Raw genomic sequence first — 16,671 nt, 5'->3', positions numbered from 1 at the left:
CGAGGCTCCTGCGTAGAGGGTGTTTCCGTAGTCCAACCTGCTGCTGACGAGGGCCTGGATGACCGTTCTTCTCATTTCAGTGGGGATCCACTTGTCGATCCTGCGAAGCATGCAGAGGGTGTTGAAGCAGGAGGAGACGGCATTGACCTGTTTAGTCATGGAGAGGGTGGACTCCAGGATGACCCCTAGGTTGTGTGTGTGGTTGGTGGGTGTTGGAGTGGTTCCCAGTGCGGTCGGCCACCAGAAGTCGTTCCAGGCCGAAGGGGTGGATCAGAGGATGAGGACCTCCGTCTTCTCCGAGTGCAGCTTCAGTCGGCTATTCCTCATCCATTCAGCGACGGCCTTCATTCCTTCGTGAAGGTTGGTTTTGGCGGTGTGGGGGTCCTTGGTGAGGGAGAGGATCAGCTGGGTGTCATCGGCGTAGGAGATGATGTTGAGGTCGTGTCGACGGGCAACGTGGGAGAGCGGTGCCATGTAGATGTTAAACAGAGTTGGGCTGAGGGATGAGCCCTGGGGTACGCCGCAGATGATCTTGGTGGCTTCGAAGCGGGAGGGGGAAAGGCGGACTCTCTGTGTTCTGGAGAGGAAGGAGGTGGTCCAGTCCAAAGCCTTCTCTTGGATCCCGGCGTTGTGGAGGCGTGTTCGTAGTGTGTGGTGGCAGACAGTGTCGAAGGTGGCTGACAGGTCCAGGGGGATGAGGGCAGCTGTTTTTCCGTTGTCCAGCAGGGACTTGTTGTCATCAGTGGCGGCAATGAGGGCAATCTCGGTGCTGTGGTTGCTGTGGAACCCGGACTGGGAAGGGTCCAGGATGTTGTTCTCCTCAAGGTAGCGGGTTAGTTGTTCATTGAGAGTCTTCTCAATGACCTTTGCCAGGAACGGGAGCAGGGAGATGGCCATAAGTTCTTGAGGCCTTTGGGGTCCGCCTTGGGTTTTTTGAGTAAGGCATTGATTTCGTCGTGCTTCCAGCTTTCCGGGAAGGTTGCTGTCTCGAAGGAGGTGTTGATGACTTTCCGGAGATGGGGTGCAATGGGTGTGCTGGCTTTGTTGAAGATGTGGTGTGGGCATGGGTCTGACGGAGATCTGGAGTGGATAGTGTTCATGAACTTGATGATGTCGTCGTCGTTGATGTTGGTCCAGGAGAGCAGGCGGTTGATGTGGATGGTGGTCGTGGAGGTGGAGGTCTCAGTGGTTGTGGGGGCGGTCGTGGCGTTGAAGCTGTTGTGGATGTCTGCGATCTTGCGGTGGAAGAAGGTGGCCAGCGTGTCGCACAGGTCTTGTGAGGGTGGGACGTATTTGGGGTTGGAGCTGGGGTTGGAGAGTTCCTTCACGATGTTGAAGAGCTCTTTGCTGCTGTGCGTGTTTTTGTCTAGGCATTTTTTGAAGGAGGCTTTTTTTGGCGGATCTGATGAGGTGATGGTGTCTGCGGGAGGCGTTGTTGTGGGCTGCGTGGCTGTCTGGTGTTTTTTCACGGAGCCAGATCTTCTCCAGCTTTCCGCAGGTCTGCTAGGAGGCCCGGAGGCCTTCAGTGAACCAGCTGGCTTTCTTGTTGGTGTGACTGTTGGAGGGTTTCTTGATCGGTGCGAGGGTGTAGGCGCAGTCGTTGATCCACTGTCTGAGGTTGCGGGCGGCGGTGTCGGGGTCGGTGGGGTCGGCGGGTGGGCTCTGGACGAGGGTGGTGGTTAGCTGGTCTTCGGTGACTTTGCTCCAACAGCGGCGAGGCATCTGTTGAGTGCGGTGGTGCATGGTGGGTTTCTTGAAGGTGAAGTGGAAGCAGCGATGGTCGGTCCAGTGGAGTTCAGTGGTGTGGTTGTAAGAGACGTGGGGGTTGCGGAGAAGATGGGGTCAAGCGTGTGACCGGCGGAGTGGGTGGGTGTTGTGACAAGTTGTCTGAGTCCAAGGTTGGCTAGTTTGTCGATCAGGGTGGTGGAGTTGGTGTCGTTTTGTTCTCGAGGTGGAAGTTCAGGTGCCCGAGGAGGATGTAATCCGTGGAGGCGAGGGCGTGTGTGCTGACGAAGTCAGCAATGGAGTCGCTGAACTGTGGTCAGGGTCCAAGGGGGTCTGTAGATGAGGGTTCCTCTGAGGGTGGTGTTTGGGTATGTGTGGATCTGGAGGTGCAGGTGTTCGGCAGTGCTAAGGGTGCCGTCGGTGTTGGTCGAGAGAGTGTTCCTGTGGACAATGGTGATCCCTCCTCCTGCGCAGTTGGTGCGGTCCCTGCAGGTGATCTTGTAGCCTTCCAGGACGGCTATGGCTATGTCGGGTGCTGAGGCGGGGTTCAGCCAGGTCTCCATCCGGAAGGCGACATCTGGAGAGGTTGAGTCGAGTAGGTCCCAGAGTTCAACAGCGTGTTTGCGGGCAGAGCGGGTGTTGAGAAGGATGCATCTGAGGTGGTTGAGTTCTTTCCTGGTTGGCAGCATGGTGGGGCGGATGCTTGTGAAATTGCAGTTCCGGCAGGTGAAAGCTCCCTTGGTGCGCTTAGGAGCGACCAGGTAGCAGGTGTGTGATCATCCAGTGTTGAGTGCGTGGAAGGTTCTGGCATCGTAGTGGTGTTGGGCATTGTGGCGTTTGCGGGGTCCAGGGGTCCTGGCGCTCTGCGTGGTCCAGGCGCAGACGGGCGCAGATGGGCGCAGACGGGCGCAGACGGGCACAGACGGGCTTGACTAAGGCGTGCCATAGGCGCGCCAGCGGAGTGGCCGCTGTGCACAGCTGCTCCATGGCCTCCATATGAGGGGATATGGGAGGGAGGAGCAGTTGGGAGGCGGGAGCGGGGCAGCAAATGGGATTTCAGGGGGGTGAGGCCGCAGGGACGCAGCGGCGGGAAAAACAGGCAGGGGCCGCGGGAGAACTGGGCACAGGAAGGAAAAACAAGTTCATGCAAGAAAACAAGTACAGGCACAGAGGAATAAAAACAAGTGTGGGCAAGAAAGCAAGTACAGGTACAGGGGAATAAAAACAAGTCTGGGCAAGAAAGCAAGTTAGGCACAGGGGAATAAAAACAAGTCTGGGCAAGAAAGCAAGTATAGGCACAGGGGAATAAAAACAAGCCTGGGCAAGAAAGCAAGTACAGGCACAGGGGAATAAATACAAGTCTGGGCAAGAAAGCAAGTTAGGCACAGGGGAAAAATACAAGATAAGGCAAAAACAATGCAGGCAGAGCCATGCAGCAGCGTCGGGAGCTACCTGCCTGCGAGCAGGGTCATTAAGCTGCTCCAGTCCGTATGAATAGTCTGGGGCAATACTAGAGCTAGTCGTGTTGCTATTAATTTAGCCAAAATGTTATAATCAGTGTTAATAAGTGCCATTGGTCGATAGGAATTTAAATTTGCGGGATCCTTCCCTTTCTTCAAAAAAGCAAGCAAAATTACCTTTCTCAAAGGATAAAGGGATTCTATCACTGGATAATATATAATTGGAGAGTTGTGACATCGAGGCTTTGAACTGATCCACAAAGACCTGGTTCCCCTCATTGTCACTGATTGCTTTACTCCTATCTTAGTTGTTGATGACCTCAGCTAACTCTTCCTGAGTGAGTTACTTGGCCAGGCCTGCTATATCTTTAACCAATAGCCTAGCGAGAATCCCTTTTCTAGATAATTGACCATGGCAGAGACAGGTGATTGAGATGAGTCAAAAAGGATATAAAACAAATGCAGGAATACAGGAGACAACCAAGAATAAAAAGAGAAAAAAAAAAACAAATACAGGAGACAACGGGAAAACAGGCACAGTTACCACAATTAGAACAGACCAGCAGGGGCCTTGAACACCTCCCAGGACGAGAGGTGGAGAGGCAGTGGTGCAACTACAGGGCTGCACGAGGGGAGAGCCGAGTTCTGTGACCAGGAGGTCAGAGGTCTTGCTCAACTGCTCAGCAAGGGCCGCCATTAAGTAGGGTATGGGTGAGGGATCTCAGCTGGGAGTCGGGATCAGGAACCGGCAGGGGGAGGGGCCGCGGGTACAGCAGTGACAGGAGAAATGGCATGAGAAGACTCAGGTAAAAAGCACACAACAAGGCACAATATAGAAAAGATAAATGAGAATATAAGGAAGAAAGAATAAAAGGAGTACAAAATAAACCAAACAAATGCAGGAATACAGGAGACAACCTACAATAAAAAGAGAAAATAACAGGGCTGTGCAAGGGTAGAGCAGAGTTCTCTGACCACGAGATCAGAGCTTTTGCGCAGTTCAGTTTTTAACTTTATATGGGTACTTTACAAGATACAAGGGACTGCATGCATTTGATTTTGCTGCCTGCAATGTTTGTGGTAATATCAGGGACAGTAACTAGGACAGTAACTATTAAAACCGGTTCACAAAGTGGCTTAGCTAGACCTTGTGCCACCGGTCAAGGGCGGCAGCCGCATGTAAGAGGGGGGGGTGCTTGCAATTCCTCACAATGGCTGCAGGTAAGAACTGAGGGACACCACCGCCCCCAAAACTTGTGCCACCCGGGGCGGACCACCCCCTTGTTACGCCACTGGGTCCACCTGTCAAAAAATAGGATCCGAAGCTGCTAGAAAAACGGGCCACACACTGATCTGTCAGACCTGTCCATCGGGCACTGCCTGATTGCCCTTTTGGCTAGGCCAACCGACCCTGCTCCAACTAAACGAAGCAGTGGGCTGCAACGAAAAACGTCTGATTGGGGCTTAACTTTCAAATACTTTGAAGTTCTAAATAGGCGGCTTAAAGATGGTGCAATAAAGTGACATTTTTCAGTCTTTGGATGTGTGTTGTTACTGCATTTGTCATGCTTTTCAGTCAATGTAAGCCTGAACTCAGAGTTGTTGAGTGCTCTTTGCTCTTAGTTCTAAATGAATGCTGGTGATGAAACAGACACAAACATAATTTGCATCAATTTAACTACTAACAACAAGGTTTACATGAGGTCCCAAACAGCAACAGAAAAGATATGGAACTAATTGGCAGAACATTTAAAAAAACATGCAATTTGTCTTGAACACTCCCTCAGGAACACGGGAAACGATAAAAAAAATATATGAGGCCTGCAGTCCAAACTTCCTTTAAGTAAGCCTTAACATATTTAGAAGCACATTCCTTGTTCCCACACTCAGTGACTCATTCCCACATTCTGTGTCCTACATACTGTATGCTTAGTGGCTCCTGCCATGCGTACTAATATTATAATCACCATGCTGTGCGTGGTATCTCCCTGCTCCTGCTAAACCCTATTCTCACCATTGCAGCTGCATTGAAGACATGTGCGTGCTTATAACAAATGTAAAACAAGACACGACTCCACATTATATGACATCAATTGGCCAGATGAGGACAAAGTTTAAACCTCCTATTGGTACACAAAAAACTTTTTGGGAGGAGAATGCAGAGTAAGTAGCCTGGGTTTGATCACAGACCTAATAGTTAAAGGGGTGTAGCAGCGAGTAGATGCATATTCGATGTGGCTGAGTTGTGCTCCTACCGTTGGCCTGTGACTCTTGACCAAAATAAACAAGCACTAGCAAAGCCAATCTGTCTTGACTATTGTAGTTGAATGCGTTCTTTGTGTTAAAAGAGGATTGTACTGGGAGCCACAAAAGCATGGAATTCACGTCCGCTGCATGTTAAGGAGGCTCCCAAAATATTAGTCTTCAAGAAGTCTTTAAAAACATGGTTCTTTAACAGTCTATAGTTTCTGCCTTTTGGGCCCACTCATTATTGTGTTACCATTTAAGCTAGCGCTAAGACAAATCCGGGTATTCAAAGCGCTTTAGAAAACAATATAACATAACATAAAAAAGTTGTTTGTTATGCGATATCTCTTTCTACTGCTTCCCGTGTTGTGTGTGCTTGTCTTAGTGCTGTGGGATTTCAACATAGGTGCAAGACTCTAACTTGTGTGTTTTACACAGAGGAAAGAAGATTGTTGGGTGTCTGCACCGATAGAGAACACCTGTGTCTCTGAGGAGAACTGTGGGGCATATTATCAAGGACGGCGTTAAAAGTATCGCCGGTTTAGCGGCAGAAAATTGCAGCTAAAGCGGCGATATTGGGCTTAATAATATGCCCTGGAGAATTCCAATAGAAGCCCATGTTCACATCAGAACATGGACTTCTATTGAAATTTCAAGGGCATATTATCAAGCCCATTATCGCCGTTTTAGAGGCAGTTTTCTGCCGCTAAACGGGCGATCATTTTTAACGCCGTTCTTGATTATATGCCCCTGTGTGTTTTAAGTGAATGCAGTGTATCTTGTATGTGGGTAGCGTCAAGTGGCCTTCCACTAGGGAGGGCATCCAGTTTGCTGGGATACGTTTCCATGCTTCCGCTAGCCATTCGTTAAGCATATATGGGCTTGTATATATGTTTTACATGAAGCTTAATGTTTTAAGCTTTTTATGGTAACCTAACTGTTGACTTATATATATATTTATATGTTTTCCTGAAGCTTAATGTTGTAAATCACTAATGACTTGGTAAAGTATAAGATTTTGTTTATTGAAATGCTCCTGTAAAGCACTGTGATACCCTAGGCAGGGTCATGTTCGCGCTATAGAAAACACTAAATAAATAAATAAATAAATGGTGTGCTTGCTGGGAGAATGGGAGATGGTGTGATTAGGCCTTTATGTAGGTCTTCAGCAAGGGGTTTATCTGTGGAGAGAGTTGAGTGTGCATGGAGAGAGATACAGTGGTCTGTTTAGAGAAAGATCTGTTTGCAGGAATAGTTACTTGTTTTTCATGAAGTATCTTCAGAAGGAATAATGAATTAGCAGTGGGTATTAGGTCAGTGTCATCAGAGGGGATGTCGTGTCTGCAGAGATAGTGGTGAGTATCTGCAGAGGTGCTCTGCAGAAAGTGATCCTTCCTTGCAAGATAATCGTGTGCCTGTTGGGACAGTGGCAAGCATATGCAGAATACGATAAATCCCTTGGGAGAAGGCAGGCTCAATAATGCTGCTTAAGAGTATTATGGAGTGCATCTAGCTCATCAGGGCAAATGAGAGAGTGTATGTGCCATAAAGCTGCTTTGAGGTCTTGGTGCTGAATCTGAATCACTGACGCACAACTATGACTCGTGACAATGTGGCGGCTCCAGTAATAATGCGAAGGTGAGGGAAGTCTATATGAGTGTAAGGGTGGTCGATCAGAAGGTTTTTTGTTGTTGTAGGGGCAGATAACTAGGGGACAAACTTATGACCCTGTTTGTGTTGCTCTTGCACCACCCAACGTGGTGCAAGAGTGTCGCACATCTTAAGTCAGATTTATGAATCCATTCAAAGCCACTTTGAGTGGCTTTGAGTGACTCTAAAAATATCACTGCCTTGCATCCTTCTGGCCTGGGTAGGTATTCCATGGGCATTGCATAGGTGTTCCCATGCAACTCCTATTGTATCTGACCCATTCCCAGACTTGCAAGACGTCTTAAACCTGGCAATGCGCCAAACACATATGCCTCGTCATGGTAGGCGTAACAAGGAGAAATATGTTTATTTCTCCTTGTTTTTCCCCCTTTCTATGTGTGCTGCATTTCTGCCCTTTCACTGAGTCTGTGGCATCTTGGTCTATAATAATTGAAATAGTGTGTATTTTGAACACTGATTTGTTGGACGATACTAGACTTCTCTTTTTCCTAAAACTAACTAGACTGACATTTAAGTGTGCTTCTCCCTCATGTTGTTGTAGCACAGCAAGGTGACTTGCTGCTGCCCTGCACCACTTGACTCGTAAATATGGCTCTAGATGCCACATACATGAATCACCAGTCATGGAAGCAGAAACAGAGCACCTCGAGCTGGTGTGAGTGCACAGCAGCCAGCAACACTAGTGTTTGCATGCGCTTATGTGAAGTCTGACCCGGAGATGCGAAGACTAAGCACGTGGATCACCCTGCCCCATCATCACTATACTTCAGACTGCTTGACAGGATTGTGCTGTGTCTGTATTCAACCATTTCATAATGTTACTCCCCAGAAAGGCCCAGTTCGCCATTCTGTTGTTCTAGCGAGGCTGCACTCTGCTGTTATTGCTGGGGCCATGTGTGGTGCTTGACTTACTCCATGACTAGACTAGAGAAAATCTGATCTGATCCAGCCTTAACAGAGGCTGCAGTAAATAACTTTAGAAGAGCAGTTTCAAATATCAATAATCTTCCCTTTTGTGCATTTTTTTGTATTAGCCTTCCCCTCCATATCGCCTTCCTTATATTTCCTAAGACCCCTTCCATTTAGGAGTATGTTTTCTCCATTTTCTAGCCACTCTCCCTCGACCCACCCACATTTAGTAGAAAAACTTAAGATGTCTGTGCTGAAAACATAGAGAAGGTGTTAGTCTTTGAATACAGCTTTGTAAATATGGAATTAAAAAATGAGTCAACTATGGGATAGGATGTGGCAGAATGGCCAGAGCATTCATCTTTGGAACTGGGGAACCAGGTTTGAGTCCCCACATTGGCTCCGCATGTTGTGCTTCTTGGCAAATCACTAAGAGCCACATGTATGAACATTTGAAATTGCGATTTCAAGCGAATTGAAATTTCAAATGTTTTGTGATTCCCAGTGGGTCAAAAATTGACCTACCTCATTAATATTCATCAGGTAGGTGGAAATGTGAAAGCCATTGGGAATAGCTACAAACACAGGGATGGTGGCCTACTTCCTTAAAGGAAAATAGGATGCATGTCAAAAGAAAAAATGAAACGTTTCAGTTTCATTTTTTAGGAGTAGCCAGAGACCACTACCTGCTCTTAAAAAACATTGTTGCATGCATTCACAAAAGGGAAGGGGTCCACTGGCGACCCCTTCCTGTTTGCGAATGGGTTACAACCAAATTTGGTGGTAAAAAACAAATGTTTTGCTACCCTTTACAGGTTGCAAACATTCATACACACCCTTGCGATTCGGTATTAGAGAGGGATGCCCATAACACTCCCCTTCCTCATACCGAATCGCAAAACCCAAATCGTGATTTGGTAATAAGTTACAGAATCACAATTTGGGCTTTGTACATCCCAAAACGCATTTTTCCTGTCAAAAACGCCCTGATTAGGAGAATCAGACTGATTGTGAAGGGAACATTTCTTCATACACATGGTGCTAAATCTCCTGCTCTAAAAAACGCTATATGATCCTGTGTAATGTAACTGGTGCTCATGTAAAGTGCTCCAAAGCCTTTGGGTTGAGTTTGGGCTACATAAATAAACTATTATGCTTCTGATTAACTTCTGAATAAATGTGACAATTGTCATGGTAGGTGTAGGTATCATTTCGAAGACAATTGTTTTCTTTGTTATAATAGTGGACCCTTTTGGCTGGTGCTTTTACCAGAGCTGCCAAACCGGTTAGTTTAATTGAATGGTGCATTTGTAACATTTAATATTTCAAAAATGGCTTTTCACAATGCCTGTACAGGTGCTATTCCAGCAATTTGCGACAGAGAGGAAACTGGGGACAAGCAATTGATTAGGATCACACCGCATCCTTTGTACGGAGGTATTAGATATATCCTAATCTATTTTTAAAGCAATATATTTTCTTTTGAAAAAACGTACACAGCAAATGACTTAATTTAAAACAGGAAAACGCCCTCGAGGTACTGTTAGTATCTAGTGGAAAACCACCTTCTGTGTTTTAACTCACTGGCCCATTTCTTCCTAACAAATTGTCAAAAGCGTAATTATATTATGTCTAATCTGATATTTCGAGTTTCCAGATCCTGAAATATTAAAACCAATTAATATGACCAGCTGCAGCTCACAGCAGACACCCTAGCCTTGACTTTATTTCTGATTTTCCTTATTGTTTTCTGTACCCGTGTTCTATCTACCCTGCAGTTCCTTTTGTGAGACACCCGCCAGGGAGCGGCAGGGTTTAAAAAAAAAAGTTTCAGAAACAAAAACGAGAACTAAGACATAGAAAATACACGAGCCTTATGTGTAAGGGCTTTCTCAGCACCATCATGAACATTACACATTTAAAAGATACATCTTTAACTGCATCTAAAAGCTGAGAAAAGATCCTGTAACAAGTACTGGCTAGGCTTGCTTGGCAGTTGTGTGAACTATGTCAGCGTCAAGGAGAGTCATCCATTTTCATGCCCTTGATCAAAACTTGTTCATTGACTGCACTCCAATAACTCGTCATCAATGGCTATCAAGTGTGTACCCTGAATGTAATCTAAGTTCCTCTTTTTATTGGTTGACCTTGCACGTTGTAATTCCACAGAGCATCAGTCACAATTGCAGGTTTCAATGGCCCAAGAGCTTATGCTCTGGGAGGGTCAAGAGTCTTTGGACTATTGAAACCTGCAATTATGATGTCACAGTAGTTACAGTGTGTTATTTCTTTTTAGCAAGGTTTGTGCTATATAATACATACATCCAAAGTGTGAAATTCAAAATCACGAAGTCCCCAATGTAATTGAGACAAAAAAAATGATGGACAAGCTGGCTTTGTTTCTAGTGTGATGAAGGATAGCCACAACACGTTTTAGGATTCAGGCACTCATTTATGGGGTTTTGGCATAGGGCAGCATAGCAAGTCACCTTGCTGTGCTTAGCTACGTCAAAGTGAAAGGGAAGCAATTCACTATATGTATTCAATACGGTGCATTCCTGTGCTTTCCCCCTGCGCTTTCCCTATTTCGGCAGCCTAGCGGCAATGCAGGCACCCTTTTACCATGGAACAAGGGTGCCTGTGTTGTCGGCAGGATTTTGTTTGTGCAGGAAGGCGAATCTTCCTGCAGTAAAACAATCCTGGGAGGCGTTTTCCTGTTTCTATGCACACAGCAGCACATATGGAAAGAGGAATAAGCAAGGAGAAATGAAGTTATTTGTCCTTGCTACGCCTCACCTCGAGAGGCATATGGTTTTGGAGCATCCCCAGATTTACATGGTTTTGGAAATCTGGGTGAGCGTAAACATCCATGAGTGTTGCGTGGACACACCCACCAAAATGTCCATGGAATTCCTCCCTAGCACAGATTAAGGAACCCCAGCAATTTGTGCTGCCTTGCTTTACTCCGTATACATGAGGACATTCAAAGTCACGCAAAGTGGCTTTGCGTGGCCTCATAGGTATGAGTTCAAGGTTTGCGCCGTTAGAGTGTCACAAAAGTGATGCTCTGGCGGTGCAAGGGGCTCATAAATATGTCCCTCAGTTTTTTACCAAACACTGGGGAGATTTTGTTTAACAGAGCCCTCAACGAGAAGCATTGAGGTGTTCCTCAAGTGTCGAGAAACAGAGATTCATTAGCACTGGTAGAGATTTTCTACATGCAAATTCAATTCTAAACTACAACTAAAGCTAAATCAATTTAAGCATTAACTGAGAGTTAATTGAGTTTCAAAGAAAAAGGAGGTGCACTCAATAATTATTCAGGAGAGCCAGTAAAGTCCAAAAGATCTTCTTTATTAAACAAATATTATATATAAGTTGAAGCACAGCCAACGCATTTCATTCCTGTGTGCCAATGAACTTCGTCAGGACTTAAAATAAATTGTAAGGTGATTGTAATCACAATCAATCTTAAATTCTGTATTGAATAATTACTCTATTATTTATAGCAAAGATAAAGTCTAGAGTCCATTTCTTAAAATACAGTTACTATGTACGCGTAGTCAAGTATGAAGATTCAGGAGTGATAACATATCGTCCCGCAGTTCAAAAATCCGAAAAAGGATGGACAGAATACTTCAATCCTTATGGTAACTCCAAAGTAAAGACGCATAGGGAAATTATGTGACGCACCCAAAATGGCAAGGGCTGAGGTGAATGTCCTTTAACTATTGCTGCCACAATTGCGCCTTGTATAATATGAGGATGGGCTGGGAAATGAGTGAATTAATCCGTTAAATTCCTTGAAAATCCAAGTCTCTAATGCTGGTGAATTGAAGATGAGACCAATCCAAGATGGCTGAACCACCTGAGCGTTGATTGAGGTTGACCGGCTATCCAATTCATTGATCTCAGGAGGCAAAGTTATGGTTTTGATGTGAAGCTCCAATTTTACTCCCGCACCTGGGTCAATGTGCATGTTCTGCTACACATTGATGAGATGCGTTGAAAGCTGTTTTGCAAGTATTTGGGCTTTCCAGTGAGCCAGGTACAGGAGCAGAGTTAAGGATTTTGATTTCCTTGAGTCTCAAGCAACAGGAGGCAAGCCAATAAGCCCTTGGAGATCACATTAAGTGAAGGCAGAGTCCAGCTCTCCTTCAGAGCCAGAGAGAAGCAGGCAGCAGGGCAACACAAGAGATAAGCAGGCCTTTCAAGTCTGTGGTCCAAAGATAAGTCCTTTAAGAAGCACAGCTTTCCTTCTGACAGATGTTCAGTTCAAGATCCAGAAGCGTCAGAGACAGAGTACCTATACCCCAAAGTGACTTTGATGTGGGGGTGATTTCATAGCAGCTCTCTTAGGGAGGTAAATCGGCCCTTTGTATGGGGACAGGATACTACCTATTCAAGTGCAGTGTTGGTCCCTCTCTTCTATCCTGCCAAGGCAAGGCCATCAGAATGCAGATGTATGTAGTTGAGTACTTAGTCACACCTATCCTTCCTATGTTATGGCTGTCTAGAGGGTATGCACACAGTCTAGCTGTCCCCCATTGAAACAAGGATGTCAGGCACACAGAGCATGAAGTGCAGAAAACATCCACTTTCTAAAAATATTTTTTAAATGGTAATGATATGCAGAGAAATGTCCACTTTGTAAAAGTGCCATTTCTAAAATGGTAATATTAAATCCAACTTCACTAGTAAGTTGGATTGATCAATACCATTCCAAACATATGAAACATGAAGAAGCTACTCCTCTCTGATCTGGAATTACAGCTTAAAAGTGTATATGAGGAATTCCTAATGCTAACCTATGAAGGAAGTAGGCCTCAAAGTAGTGAAAAAGGAAATAGGCTGTTTGTAACTACCAGGACATACAAAGCATAAACGTACATACCCTACCTTTTACTTACATATCACCCTGCTCCTAGGGCTACGAATAGGGCCTACATGAGGGGTGATTTATGTGTAAAAAAACATTGAGTTTAAGGTTTGGCAAGTAGTTTTAAATGACAAGTCAAAGTGGCAGTAAACTGCACACACAGGCACTGAGTGGCAGACCTGAGACAGGTTTGAAAGGCTACATCTGTGGGTGGCACAATCAGTGTTGCAGCCCACTAGCAGCATTTAACTTACAGTCACTGTGTATATGTTATACCACCTTACAACTAAATTAAATAAGTTAATCAGTTGTACACCAATTACACACATGTTTAGGGAAGAAGCACATGCACTTTAGCACTGATTAGCAATGGTAAAGTGCTCAGAGTCCAATAAAAAGATTCAGCAAAACGTAGCAGCAAAACGCCAAAGGAATGGAGGAAGACCACCCTAAGGCTGACAGGTCTAACAACTCCCTGCTGTGTCCAGAAATGTGTTTATTAAAACAATTAAACATAGCACTCTTATTTTTTTAAATCCATTAGTAGTTCTTTAACCTAGACAGAGTCCTGACAGAGTGAGTGTGAGCGATAATGAGATGACAGAGTAATTAGATGTGAGTGTAAGTGAGAGTTCACTATGCAGACTTTCTACACTTAAAACAGTCTAATATAAGTCTATGGACACACTGTCAATGGAAAGATACTACATTACTTCTTCTTTAAATTAAATCTATGCTTGTATAACAATCACTACAAAAACATGATTTGGCAGGTAAGGCAGCTGAATAAACATAGATTAGAACTTATTTGAAAAAGCTTAGAAAACACTGAGAAAATACCACTGAAATCCACAAAACTAAACACTGAAAACAAGACAACTTAGGTACAATAATCGTTTGTGATACCAAGGTTACAATAACAATTATCTTGGTAAAGACCACTGCTGCTTTCTTTAGTAAGGTGTGTGCTACATCAAATATGTAAATTAAATAAATTAATACAAATGTTAGTCTTAAAGAAATTAAATATACTTAACTATTAAAAAAAAACATCAGAAACAAAAATATTATTACCTTTAAATAGACATATAATTTGCCAAAATATTGATTCACACAATATCGACTACAATATTATCACCAACATAATTAAATGATCAGTAATAAAAAAGATAATAAAACACTTTTCACTTAAAACAATTACTTCAAATAAACCCTATACTTGTTATGCACATACTTAAATTAAATAAAAATATACTACATCAACAAAATATTTACCATTCATCCTAAAAAAATATATCTAAAATATACACAATAAACCCCCCAAAATATTTGCAGTAACTACAAACATTCAAATACCATCCTAAATATTACTAAATATTTATCTATATATATAAAAACGAATGTATGTCTGTCTGTCTGTTTGTCCTTTATGCATTACTACACCATTCATCCGATCGCCATGAAACTTTGGGAAGTTGTTGAATACACTCCCGCGAAGGTTTCTGGCATAATTTTTTTAAAATATCAGGGCCCTCTTAATCTTTTGAATACTGATGTACGCTCCAGACGGAAAAACAAAAAATCGTGTATCCACAAGCACTCGAATAAATAAATAGAATTAAAACAGCATTCATCCGATCGCCAGTAAACTTTGGGAAGTTGTTGAGTACACTCCCGCAAAGGTTTCTGGCATAATTTTTTTTTTAAATCGGCCCCCCAGGGCCCTCATAATCTTTCGAATACTGATGTACGCACAAGACGGAAAAACAAAAAATCATGTATCCACAAGCACTCGAATAAATAAATAGAATTAAAACGACACTTTGAAATGTTCTCTATATTAAAATGAATACGTTTCAATAAAAATGACACACTGTAAATTGAATGTTATCATAACGAGTTTCCTTGAATTTCCTTTCTGCGGAGATCGCAGCAACGCACGGCGGGTAAGCTAGTACATATATAAATAAATGTATAAATAAAAATGTCAAACTGTATATTATACATAAAAAATAAAACCTAAAATAGTGTTTACCATAGAAGGACTCAGCTGATAAAAAAACTACAACTATAATAAACCACCCATAAAATAAAACTATATACAACTTTAAACAATGACCTCGAACAAACAATCAACTCAACAATTTCAAAATGCAAAAGTGCGCCACTAAACAAATAAGAAAGAAAATAAATAACTGGTCTATATCCATAAAGTGTTTCTTTAGTTTCTTCTTTTATTCACAAAATTGTTGTTTAAAAGAACACAGCCGACGTGTTTTGTCCAGTAAAGGACTTCTTCAGGGCATGAAGATAAGAAATTGGGCACTCTCGGCAAGCATCAGTGAAGGAGTTTCCTTGGTGGGTAGATACAAATTAGCCAAGGTAAGTTCAACAGAAGTAGATGTATTGAAGAAAGTGCTTCTCTAATATCAGTGTAGAGATTCAGAGATATGATAGTACTCTGTCTGTCCATTTCAGTGGCCACACTGCAGTGGGTGTGCCAATGTTAACAGGAAATTTCACCCGATCAGCCGCAATATGGCAACAGTCCAAATCGGCAAAAGCACTTCCTGTAGGGTGAGGACGGTCGTGGCAACTCAACAATATAACGGGCACACTAATTTAAACAACTAAATACTTCAAGAATGACAAACACTGCAAGACAAGGAAAATCTGCTAGATTCTCTCAACAAACCATTAAAGAAGAAAAATATACATCTGAACAACTGCATAACCCTGTACGTAATCATTATATTTAACCTAAAACATAACCTTTGAGAAACTCAAAACCATAAAATAGCAAATAAATATTAACACACTCCCCAATTTTTATCTTTTTTCATACAATTCATATAGGAAAAAATTAACAACTTGAAAAAAAATAAACTGACAGAAAATACCAACTATCACAAATAAGCAAAAAGATATTAGAAAGTAAGTATACATAAAGACATAACAAATTATAAATTCACCAAAATAGAGAACAAAAATAAGCCAAAAAATCTCAAGCTCTGCAAACTATAAACAAAGTACCATTAAAATGCAACGTATGTATTTTTTTTCATTCACCAGGAGAGAAAACAACTGCTCCAGTTAAAACACCCCCAAAGGCAAAGCTGAAAACTGTTTGATACATCTCAACAGAACATAAATGTAAGTATACAAAATAGAAATTATTGCATTTTCTTGCATATAAATAACAAATGTGCAAACATTAAACCATATTACATATTCATATTATTACACTACTTACAGATACAATGATAGAGGCTGCCATAATTATCACTTCACAGAAAGGAAAGCAGTTACTAAATCACATTGACTACACTTACAGCCAAGAAAGTGCATCATTAAAAACTATAAACTGGAAATGTACTAAATAGTATTCTAATGCATGCTTTGGGAGGAAACAACTACAAAGGATGATGTTCTAATTCATGTAAGAGAGCACAACCATCCCTCAAATGTGTTAGAAATAGAAGTAAGAGAAATATTGCAAGAAACAAGACAGACAGGCAAGCACAATCTCCCAGGAACCCACAAGCAAATTCCTGATAGATTTACTACCTAGAGTCCCCGAACACATAACCACGCAAGTACGACCTATCCCCACTTTAAAAAAATTAATTGCATGAACAAAAAAAGCCACCAGTAAAAACCCACCTGCCTCTAGAAGCTATCAAGACATAGACATACCTAAAAAAAAAAAATTACATGTAGTTATTAACCTCAGAAAATACAGGGCTGCCCCAGGAGGTGCTTTGTCGCCGGTCATTTCCG

This window comes from Lissotriton helveticus, chromosome 11, assembly GCF_964261635.1.
Source record: "Lissotriton helveticus chromosome 11, aLisHel1.1, whole genome shotgun sequence".
NCBI lineage: Eukaryota > Metazoa > Chordata > Amphibia > Caudata > Salamandridae > Lissotriton > Lissotriton helveticus.
Note: the sequence above shows the minus strand (reverse complement) of the source record.